Source organism: Adiantum capillus-veneris, chromosome 2 (assembly GCF_014529385.1).
Source record: "Adiantum capillus-veneris isolate H3 chromosome 2, ASM1452938v2, whole genome shotgun sequence".
Lineage (NCBI taxonomy): Eukaryota > Viridiplantae > Streptophyta > Polypodiopsida > Polypodiales > Pteridaceae > Adiantum > Adiantum capillus-veneris.
In genome coordinates, this window is record NC_140932.1 from 94,324,866 (window position 1) to 94,337,398 (window position 12,533).

General features: G+C 43.0%; 1 protein-coding gene across 3 annotated transcripts in view; it reads right to left on the bottom strand.

Annotated features, from left to right (window-relative positions):
- LOC147463211 (uncharacterized) overlaps window positions 1-12,533 on the bottom strand; it is a 76,686-nt gene that overhangs the window by 28,616 nt on the left and 35,537 nt on the right. The window lies entirely within an intron of this gene.

Consider the following 12,533-nt stretch of genomic DNA (forward strand, 5'->3'; position numbering starts at 1 on the left):
CCCATCTTTGCAAAAACTTTTTGTCAAGTCGAGTATCAAGTCGGTTATCATAGCGAAGAACCAACATACCTTCCTTCAATCCTTTCCCCTTGAGCTTCTTGTTGATTTTATCCCTTTGGCTTGTCGCTTTGGTGATGTAGTGATCAATGGACTCTTCTCTATCTAGCTCAAGTCGTTGGAGATCTAAGATCCTTTCATGTAGAACCTCTTTTGGTTTTTTTGCCACTCTTGAAAGAACGCGCAAGCTTGAGAGCTCTACCTCAATGGGGAGAAGTGCCTCCTGTCCATAAACTAGATGAAAAGGGGTGAATTGGGTAGATACCTTGAAAGATGTCCTATACGCCCAAAGAGCAGCCGTCAAATGGCGATCCCAATCATTAGGCCGGTCCACAACCTGCTTAGAAATGATCTTACATATCATTCCATTCACTTTTTCCACCAATCCATTGCATTGAGGATAGTAGGGTGTGCAATGTAGGTGTTTCACTTTTAACCTCCTCAAGAGATCATTCAAAAGGTCAGCCCTAAAACCCGGGCCTCGATCTGATAAGATTTCTAGGGGTGTTCCAAACCTACTACAAATATGATCAAAAATAAACTTTGATACCTCTTCAGCTGTGATTCGGGTTGTGCTTGTTGCTTCCGCCCATCGTGTCATGTAGTTAACACCCATGATGATGAAAACCTTCCCTGTAGAAGTACGAGGTAGGGGACCTATTGCATCCACACCCCACTTTTCAAAAGGGCCATAAGATATTATTGGGACTCGAGGCTCATATGTTAGTCGTCTATCCCCAGCAATTTGGCACGGCTTACATGCCTTACACCAATATTGGACATCACGATGTAAGCTCGGCCAAATAAACCCTGCTTGTAAAATCTTCCTACTTGTAATATCTTGAGAAAAGTGACCACCACAGACATCATCATGACATGAAAGAAGAATTTTCTCTATCTCTTGCACACCTGGTACTCTCCTCAAGACCAAATCTTTCCCTTTGTGATATAAATCATCCCCGATCAACTGGTAAGGTGTGGCCTTCTTAACTAGTCTATGTCTTTGCACCTTGTCTAAGTGTTTGGGACTCTCACCTGCTTGTAGAAAGAAGATAATGTCTTTTAGCTCCTCTTGACCTTGATATTTGGGTTCATATAGTTTCACACCTCCTACCGCCATTTGAAGCTTTTCATTTGCGAGTAAGTCGGCTTCCTTGTTATGAGTTCTCACAATGTGTTGTACCTGTGTTTCTTTAAAACCCTTCATCAAAGCTCTTACACTACTAAGCCACTCAAACAATGTACGATTCTTGCACCTCCAAGTCCCTTGGATTTGCCTGACCACTAGCAAAGAATCACCTTTTATAATAAGTCTTTGTATACCTAATTCTTTGCATTCTTCTAACCCAAGGGTTAGAGCAGCATACTCAGCCTCATTGTTAGAGTGAACATTGGGTAAAGTGATACCTTTTCTAACCATTACCTCCTTTTGTGGGTTCAAAATGATGATTCCCCCTGCTGCTTTGTCTTGTTGGCGTTGATAAGCTCCGTCAAAGCATAAAGTATGGGCATTACCAATCTCCTTCATTTTGAACTGTTTTGAGCCTTCCTCTCTTTGTAGTCGTGATCCTTCCCTTTCTCTCACTTTGTAGGTGAGAATGTCTGCAAGTCCTGCTCTTGTGCTATCTTCTACAAGGAAAGTGTATTCAAATTCTTGGAGTTCAAGCACCCACTTTGCTATTCTAGATGAGAGGCTCATGTGTTGTACTACATATGGTAGATTGTGCTCTAAGGTGAGAAAAACAAATGGCACAGGGAGAAGATACGATCGAAACTTCCTTACCGCAAACAAGATTGCAAAGACCACTTTCTTCATTTCAGTGTATCCCTTCTCGGCTGGAGTCATCACCTTGCTTGCAAAATAGATCGGCCTCATGTATGATGTTTTAAGATCTTTTTGCATCAAAACAACACCAATTGCTTCGAAACCTACACTTGGAGTGACATAGTAGGTCTCCTTTGGATCTGGTGGCATTAGGATTGGGAGAGAGCTAAGAATGCCCTTCACTTCCTCAAAACATTTTGCATGTTCCCTCCCCCATTCAAATGTGGATTGGCTTGCCAACCTATGCAAAGGGGCGATGGCTTCTGCTAGGAGACGGATGAAGCGAGACATGTACCTCACTTTGTGGTTGAAGGTCATTAGCTCCTTAGTTGTTGTTGGTGGAGATAATGACAAAAGGGCCTCTACTTTAGAGGGATCCACTTGAATTCCTTGTGAAGAAACAACATGGCCTAGCAAAACCACCTGAGATTCACCGATATGACACTTCTCTGGGTTGAGTTGTCCCCCAAATTGATGGAGCCTCTTAAGCCCCTCTTCAACCTTTTGGCAGTGAAGTGATCTACAACTATAAATACAGAAATCATCCATAAAGACTCTTATAGATTTTCCAAAGAATGGCTGAAATACAAATATTGTGAATCTCATGAAGGTGCTAGGAGCATTGGTGAGCCCAAAAGGCATTACTCTGAATGCAAAACATCCCCAAGGTGTGATGAAGGTGGCTTTTGGTTGGTCCTCTTCTGCTATTCTAATTTGAAAATATCCTGAATACCCATCACACACAGTGTAGCATTCGTGACCTGCTACTTCATTCAAAATTTCATCTTGGAAAGGGAGAGGGAAGTGGTCCCTCTTTGTCGCAGCGTTGAGGGGTTTGTAATCCACGCAGACCCTCCACTTACCATTCTTCTTGGGAGTGGCTACAATAGGTGATACCCATTCGGAGTTGGATACTGGATAGATGAAGCCAGCCTTCAAGAGTCGATTCACTTCTTGTAGGAGAGCCTTTTGTTGCACAGATCCTAGTCGCCTTAACTTTTGAGCCACGGGTTTGGTCCCTGGTTTCAATTCAATTCGATGCTCTATTACATCTACACCTCTTATTTGTGAGTAGTCAGTGATAAACAAATTGGGATACCTCCTTAACATATTGATGTAGGACCTCTTCTCCTCACAAGTAAGATCTTTTGCAAGCATCTTCTCAAATCCTTCTTCAAGGTGGTGGCATCTTTCATCCCCTCGTGTGTGATTGTCTGTTGGCTTTTCTTCTACTAGAACATCTTGAGTGTTGGCGTTGAATACAATTCCCATTACCTCCAAAGAAGACTCCTCTTCACTGGTTGATGCATTGGTTGATGCTTCCTCATTACTTGAGTAAGGACTCTCCTCCTCACTCTCTTCATCTACCGTGGTTTCATAGTTGATATCTAGTTGCTTTCCTTCTCGCCAATCATACACCACCGGTTGACCCTTCTTAAGAATCAAACGACCACTTCCCCATTTTTGATCTGCATTCACAGCAATGAGCCAAGGCCTCCCTAGGATGATGGGATAGCCCTCCCCCTTAGATGGCATGACATAGATATCCACTCGTGCATCTATGTTACATACAGAGACTTTTACATTTTCAATGATCCCCAAACACTTCACACTTGAGTTGTTGGCTAGCCTAGCTTGACAATTAGAGGACTTTGTAATTTCAAGCCCTAACCTGTTCATTGATTTTTCCGTGATCACACACATTTGAGCTCCACCATCAACATATACATTAGACACCTTTTTACCCCTTATGTAAGCATCCACAATGGGTTCCACATCTTTTTGTAGCTTTGAGACCACAACCTTAATGGAAAGATTTGCTTTCTTTTTTGGAATTCTTGTACTTACCAACTTTGGCCATTGCCTTCTTACTTTGGCTGATAGGTGTAGAAGTTGAGGCCATGAAATGTTTGGCTTTTGGGTTTGTAAATCCTCCAGGATGTTGTAGGGCTCTAGCTCCTTTCCCAATGGGAAGTCGTTGATACCAATTTCCCTTCGCCTTGATCTTTTCTTCCTGCTACTTTCAGCTTCTTCCATCTTTGACTTCTTCTTCTTGTCCCTTCTGGCTGAATTTGTTCCTTCACTTCTCATGTCTTCATCCTTATCATGTGCTCTTGTGCGTTTTTCTGCCGGCATAACATCAAAGTTTAAAGTATGCTCATCTATTACCTCTTCTAGCTTGATGATGTTGACTCCTCTTTCTTCCTCCTCATGTGGGACGGGAGGTATATTTGCTGGTGGTGGTGGTCGACGAAGGATTTGTGGGCCTTGAGCTAGTTCTTGCTGCACAGTGAGAGGAGGCGGTCTGGGGGGATATATGTCTCCCGGAAGTCGCCTTGGATGTGGACAATTGTACATGCCATGGCCCATTTCATTGCAATTCCAACATCGCAACTCTTGAGCTTGTCTTCGTTGATTGCGATTCCCTTCTCTTGGTTGTCGTTGTTGAGGTAGGACTTGTACTAGATTCAGAGTGAGGTTCTCAAGCTGTTGAGTTAGCCTTTGTAAAACCTCTTGTTGAGAGTTATCTCCTATTTGTGAAGATTGTGCAAGAGGGGCCCTAATTGGTGCTTCCATGGTTTGTGAAGACTCCCTCTCACTCACTTCATTCAAACCCCTTGCTCTATGTGCTTGGAAGTGTAGTTTTCTAAACTTGATGATGGCTACCTCACGTGCTTCTTCGAAGGTGGATGGGAATTTTAGCTCTACTTTAGCGTTTAAAAGTGGATACAAGCCAACCATGAATCTCTCTTTTTTTAGAAAGTTAGGTGCACCACCATGATTTTCTAATGTAGCCTCCCACCTACCCCATAGATTGACAAAGGTTGCTTCATAAGAGGGATAGTCTTCAAGTGATACCTGCTTATGTACAATAAGACATTTCCATAGTCCTTCAGAAGTATCACCTTGCCCGAACTTGGAGAGGAAGCTTGCTCGCAGTCTCTCCCAATTGGACTTGATTTGGGGTTGCAAGGTCTCATACCATGCTTTAGCTTCTGCTTTTAGAACCAACGGGAAGGCTCGTAGCTTTACTTCCTCTTCATCTCTCCCGGATATGAGATGTGCCATCTCCAAGTTGTCAAGAAACTCTTGCGCATCTTCCCGACTTCTTGCATAGAACGTGAGAAAAGAACTTGACATTTTGTTTAGACTTTTTGAAATCTCTTTTTTTTAAAGAAACTTTTCTCTTACGGGCCGCACAAGATTATTGACACTATAAATCTGATTACATTAAAATGAAGATGTACACATCCATTGTTAATTCGTACTTTATCATAGGTAGAATAAATGGATTAATTGAAGCATTGATTTCATTGAGGCGAGTGGATCCAAATATCCTCCTTATGATAGATTGAAACCTAAACTTAGTTGCAATGATTATATGAATGGATTGCCGAGCAATAGGCCTAAAAGGTTCATTGTTTTGATCGTGATTCATGTGCTACTCCTCGTTGTTGGTTTGAAGACCTCGTTCCTTCATATGGCCCTTGAGCACCCCTTCACCACTCCTTGTTCTTGCCTTTAAAACAAAATGAAAACGTGAACATCTAAAGAAGTTTCATAATTGATGATTGGAAGTATAATTGGATTGGGTGATGCCAATATTTCTCTAAGTCTTTCTGCACCAAACATAAAAACAATGCGTTGTTGGAAAAAGACTTTTCTATCTATGTGAACATTTACTCTAATGTGTTGTGCAAAATGAAATGGATAGATGGGAACTCCATTGTTCATCACTAAAAAATTTGAAGGTAACTTGGAAATATGTTCCTCAGTGGGGGCACCACTTTATGAGGGCGAGCTTTTTGAAATGGGGCCTCTAAACCCAAACCAATGGGCCTACCCTCACAAAATGTTCGTAAAGAGGTACGCACACTACTTGGGGCACCACCTTCTTTTGGGAGTGGAGAAGGAAACCAATCAAAATAACACTTGCACTCACCCACTCAAGCAACACACTTTGAAAACCCCCTTACTCTATATACACTTTGGACACTTGAACACCATCAACGATTATGCAACCCAATGCCGTGCATCAAAATGAAATATGCAATTTGTGGAATAGCATTCACCTTCTCCCCATAAGAATACCCATAATACATCCAAACTCTTCCTCTCTCAAGCACTCATCAAAAAATCATGCGCACAAGACTTGCCTCTCAAACACACAAGAGAATCACTTACATCAAACTAACACACTTTGCATAGAGAGCTCATCTCCATCTATGCAATGCCGTGACACAAATAAAATCACCATGAGAGGTAGCCACATGCATATGTAATGAAGCAAAAGAGAGTTGGAGTGAGAAATTTCTTTAGACCAATTGAATAAGTGTGGAGAAACAAACCAATGGTAAATTGAGAATAGAACACTTACTTGATTTCTCGCACACCTTTTAAGGGGAGGACAGACGCTGGCTAACCATCACGAATTGCGACACTTGAAAGTTTTGAAGATGATTTCATGATCATTAACATAACCATGAGAGAGATCATGATGTATTTACAAGTTATTGAGGTGCTACAAATGATTTATTGGGTTGATGGAGTAAGAGATTGTAGAATGGAAAGAGTGGAGAATAGAGTTACACTTCCTCCAAAGAGGAGGGTTAAGAGGGAGGATGTGAAAGAGGGAGAGTTGGGGTTTTCTCTACTATTGATCAAGAAACAACATGAAGTTGAAAATATAGATGTGTGTCCTTGAGTCTCTCCAAGGGGGGCTATTTATAGTTGTGTAGGAGTGGGATTATGCTACACTTAATTAGAGTAAGTGATTAGACCTAATTAAGTGTCCTTTGACCACTCATTGAATAATGGACATAAAAGGGACTATTTATTCACCAAAAATATCATTTTAGACCGTGAAGGCTCCATAGGGGTGCATAATGTAGGTGGGCCCCACCATGAGGCCCTACGGGTGGCTCCTATGGGAAAATCTCACCTTGTCTGTCTTGGCATTTAGAAAGCATCTTTAGGTTGATCCCATCACATGCAAGTGACCTTGAACACTCATTGCTCTTCTAGAAGATGAGTAGGGGAAAAATAAGATCTCACCCTCTTGATTTACTTGATTTACAGTTTCCTTTTGCTGCGAATCTGACAGATTTACACTATTTTGACCATAACTTTTTACCTGTAGCTCGGAATGACATGCTTCAAAAGGCAAAATTGACCTTCTCAACATGTTTGATATGAATTTGGACTATTCTTCACGCCCATGCACCAAGGAATTCGGTTTGGAAGGTCCACACTAGGCTAGGGAACCTTTTGCTTCCAAGTCTTCTTGTATGGGCCCTTTGCTTGTATGCATCCAAGGGGAATCATGCTTTTTCAAAAGCCTTGATGCTTAAACAAATAGAGGAGGGCCCAATATTATTTGCTTGTGAAAAGAATATACAATTGGAGTCTTTTTGAAAGGAGAGAAACTATATGTATATTCTTAAGAGATATTGGGCCACCTATGTAGGGGGCATAGAAGACTTGTAGAGAGGGACCATAATCTTTGGTAAAGACAAGTGGAGAGTTGATTTCCATGGGAATTTATCTATATGGGGTGGAAGATGGATATATTATTTTTCTACTACTAATTCACAAGAGGTAAGAAAGTTTGGGGGTATATAGTTGGTTATTGTATGCTTATTCTATTTACAAAGCAAAAAAGAAAAGGGTGGTAATATAAATATATGACTAAGGTGACATTTTTGGGAAGAGTATAATGTATGTGTCGCCACAAAGGTTAAACGAAGAGGGGGAATTTACTCTAGATAACTTAATAGCGTGGAAAAATATATACACATATGAGGAAGAGGACGTTGAGTAGGCTGACAAATGTTGCAAAAAGATGGTTACCATTTTATGCCACTCACTATGCTCAAGGTTCCTTTTAGTTCTTATGGAAGGGAGAGCCTTCCGTTCTTAATGGAAAGTGCTATGATCACAAACAAAGTGAATGGACACTCTGCGTGCAAGTGTATGAGACTGAGAGATAGGGAGAGAAGAGAGATACGACACCAGAGACGTTGTAAAACCCTCCTCCGAAGGCCCCACTCTCGTCGGCGAGAGTGGTCTACTTATGATTGCACAAAGTGGTACAATGCGTATGCAATGGACTAATGCAACTTGGGACTATGCCGATGACGACGACGGTGATGACGACGACGACTTTAGGGCTGAAATCTGTGGTCTTTCTACTGCTGTCCAAAAACGCTATGGGCTGAAATCTGCTTATCTTCTATTTGTTGAATTCTGACTCTATGTCGGTGACGATGTCGATGACGACGATGCGACGACGACGCGCTGAAAACGCAGATGCTGAAATTTGCGTTTTCCGGGCTGAAACTGTAAACCTTGCGGAAACTGACGATGCGGCGAGGAACTGCTGCGAGAAGGTGAGATCTGCGAGGTTCGAGACTTGATCTGCGAAGTCTATCTGCTGAAAACTGAAAACCCTAGTCCTAGGGCTGATTCTGTCGCGATAGATCTACAAAACGCTGAGGTTACTGACAGATGCAAAACGCTAGGTTGATCTGCTGTGATCTTGTCGTCGTGGCTCTGCAAATGCAAAACGTTGGCTAATCTGCGGTGTCTTGTCCAAAAACGCTAGCCAAGATGCTGTGGAGCAAAAACGTTAGAAGCCTTTGGGGTCATGCTGAGAAGGTGCCTGTTGAGCGGTGCTCCTGCTGCCTCTTCTACCAGAAAGTGCTAACTTGGGTTTGCTTATATATTAACTTAGCAAAATTGCCCTACCTACTTTTGTTGGAAAGTCACTTAAAAATAATAAGTGAAAAATACCAAAAATAGGGAAAATAGGCTAAATGCACTGTAAAATTCCCCTATCTAATTCTGATGGATTCTGATGGGAATACCGATGATCATGTTGTGTGCAACCAGAGGATATGCATCTATGCTAAGTAACTGGGCGGTCTACGAATAGACTCACAAAAGTGCCAGATCACTTCTAATCTAGACTTGACTGTACTGACTGAACCCTGATCATGCTGTAGCTTGTCCACGGACACATAGGGTTGGATGTGTCACGTGGCAGCTGTTTTCGGTGGGTCTTTGTTCCTGAAAATCTACATGTTTAGGGCTGAAAACTGATGATCTTCAAGGCTGAAAACTGAGGTCTTTCTGGGGCTGAATCTGCTACTTCTTCATGGGCTGAATCTGCTACCTTTAGGGCTGAATCTGAAGGTCTTCATTGCTTGGAATCTGCAATCGCTAGGCCTCTTCAAAACGCTAGGGCTGCATGTCTGATACTGACCAAAAACGCTAGCTGAGGGTGCATCTTCAAAAACGGTGGCATAGGAAAAACGCCAGGCATGTGATGGTCTTGCTAGCGACGATCTGATGCAAAAACGCCAAGGGCTTGGCTTGCTGGTGATGAAGGCTCTTGAAAATGCTAGGGATAGGCTGATGTAGAAAACGCTAGGGAGGGAAGGGGCTATGGCTATGGTTCTTGCTTGGAGGGAAACCACCAAGGGTCTTGTGAGAAGTTGCCTGCTGAGCTTGGCTCCTGTTGCCTCTTCTGCCATTTAGTGCTAACTTTGGTTTGCTTATATATTTTCTTACCCAAATTGCCCTACCTACTTTTGTTGGAAAGTCACTTAAATTAATAAGTGAAAAATACCAAAAATAGGTAAAATAGGCTAAATACACTGGAAAATTCCCCTGAAGGATTCTGATGGATTCTGTTGGAAATACTGATGATCATGCTGTGTGCAACCAGAGGATATGTATCTACACTAAGTGACTGGGCATGCACGGTCTACGAATAGACTCACAAAAGTGCCAGATCACTTCTAAATCTAGACTAACTGAACCCTGATCATGCTGTACTTGTCCACGGACACTTAGGGTTGGATGTGTCACGTGACACAGAGCTCTCCTTGCTATGTATTTGTACATGAGGATTCTTGGACAAAGGATGTAGCCCTACGGGCTGCACGCTCGGCTTGGGCATGGGTGGGACAGTCACTCCATACGCGCTTGTCTAGAGGTCGTTCGGATGCGGATTACTCCTCATCCAAACCGGCCTCAAAGATAGCGAGGTTGGCTGTTGTTGCAGCATCTGTTTTCTCTCACTGACTCCATGAGGATCATCTCATGGAATGTGCAGGGATTAGGAGGGCCCCAGTTTCAGCATCAGAGGGGTCGGTTGCGTCAGGACCATCAGCGATGCCTTGTGGGAGGTGAGATTGATATTCTTATGCTATAGGAGCATCATCTGTGTGAGAGCCGCATTAGACGGTGTGATCAGATTTTTTGTGGTCGCTATGAGACGTTTTGGTCAGCTGCATTTGGACCTAGAGGTATCCAGGGAGGGGTATCTATGACTATTGCGGATTCTTTGCAACAGGCCATTGTGGGCAAAGGTATTATTGTACCAGGAAGAGCTCAATGGATTACTATGCAAGTTCAGGGTTGCCTCATGGGTTTCCTGAACATTTATGCGCCCAATGTGGCAAGTGCACGGGCCGGCAACATGTGCAGCTTGTGGCCATCCTTTGGAGAGTCAGCATCACTGTCTTTGGGACTTCCCTATGTCACAGCAGGTTTGGCTTCGGGTCCTTCGGCTACTGCCAGCTCTTTCCAGGGCATGGCAGTACACTTGGGGGGCAGCTGCTTGGTCCACTCTCATGGGCCCCGCATTACAGTTTGAGCTATCCTCTACCAGTAGGATGATAGTGATACAAGGGGGTCGACCTACACCTTAGCCTGCTACAGAGCTTACTCCACAGGAGTGGTGCAGTGAGAGAGGAGTGTTGGGAGCTCGTTTGTGACCTGACACTCTGGTTCATCTGGCGGGCCCGCTTCTTCTGCATCTTTGAGGCTCGTCTTGTGCCACCTGCAGAGACTGTTCGGGATTTTTGGCTAGAGTTGATCCATACTCTCAGGGGACAGTTCGAGAGACTCCAGGGCAGCTCCGACCGCATGTGGGAGCGTAGAGAGGCGTTCCTTTTGACTCTGGCGCACTGCCTTTCTTCACCATGGTCTAGAGTCTGCCCAGATGGCACTACCGTCCACATGTGTGGTTTTTCCCTCCTCCCATCTCCTGATTTAGCCTCATTGTACATATGTTGTTTTTTCATTGGGAGAGTCTCCCCTTATGATTGTTGTAGCCCTCTCTAGTAGAGGTGGTTGTAGCCCTATGGGCAGTTTTTTAACTAATAGAAGGATCTCTTTCTCGGAAAAAAATATTTATATAACTCTAGTTCGCAATGCCTTCACCCTAAGTCGTCGTCGCATCTTGATCTATAGGAAGACTCAAGTCCAATAATGAGTTCTTATTTGAAGGTTTGTTTTCTTGCATCGAGCTTTCCATAGTTCCTATAGAACCAAGGAGGCCTAGTAAAACATCAACACCATAATTTAGAAATCAACTTGATCTACAAAACGCCTGAACTCGAGTTGATGTCAAAATCAATGGTATCAACGATGTGTTGGTTCCATCGGCCACCTGTGCTTCAATTTGAGCTCGTTTGGCATATTTTTCAATGCTCAAAAATTGCAGCTAATTGCGAGGAGACAAAATTTTGCATGAGTCCTAAATCAAAGAGAATAAATGCATCTTTATCTCTAACTTCAGCCCAAGCCTTACATGATTCATTAGATGGATCAAAGGCAGAGATTTCAATCAAACCAGAAATCCGTCTGTTTGAAGGACGTGGCTTCTTGTTGTTTTCATTATGAGGTAGAAGTGGTCTTTTGCTTTTTGGAGTTGTTGGCCAGACCCAAGAGATTTGGCCATGAACTCCACACTTGCAACACTTTCCTTCGGATCGGTACCGAGCAATCTCTTCAAAGGTCAATTGTTGGGTAGAAGTGTTAAGAGGATGTGCTAGTTCATTGTTGTGAGGTATTATGAGTGGAAATTCTTGAGCTTCGGGTTCTTTTCTCAAAAGTTGTAGAAATTGCATCAAAGGCCAGCTCCTCCTTCATGGTGTGGTGACCTACTTACATATGAAATGAGCTTACATATGTTGGAAACCACTTTGCTGACGCAATAATCACACAAAGGAAAATGCAACCTACTATGTATTCTTGATCTAATCTGAGAAAGGAATGTCTTGAAAAGTAGAGATTGGTAGAAAGGTATCCCAAAACCTTTGGTTGTATGACTAAAGGGTGTCGAAGGAATACACCATTAAGTTAGACCAAGCCGTGACAGTCTCAACTTTAAAGAACTCATTGAGGAAGCTTGGCTAAAAGGTCATGCCAAGTTTAGGACTATGAGGTTGGGCAAATAAGGCAACTCGCCACGTCATGGCAATTTCCTGGAGGAAAGAGCTAACTCTCCTCAATTTCAATTCCTTTAATTGCCACTGTGGAAGTGAGCATCAAATTGTTGACGGAATTTGAGGGCATTGTGGGAACCTTGAACACCTAAAGAAGCAAAGAAGTTTACCACGGCGCCACTGTAACGAAACGGACACCACATGCCAACGGAAAAGAACAAACTGAACAACTTTAAGCACTTCAAATAACGCTAAACTGAAAGAGATGCATGACACACGAGACGCCGAGTGGCGGAGTTTCATTCCAAGAGAGCACTGGCCCCAAACCTTGGCGCCTCTTTTGGTATTTCTTTATATTGCTTCAACACGGTACAACTCCCATGGCTCTACTCTGCATCTTCCACAAGTAGACT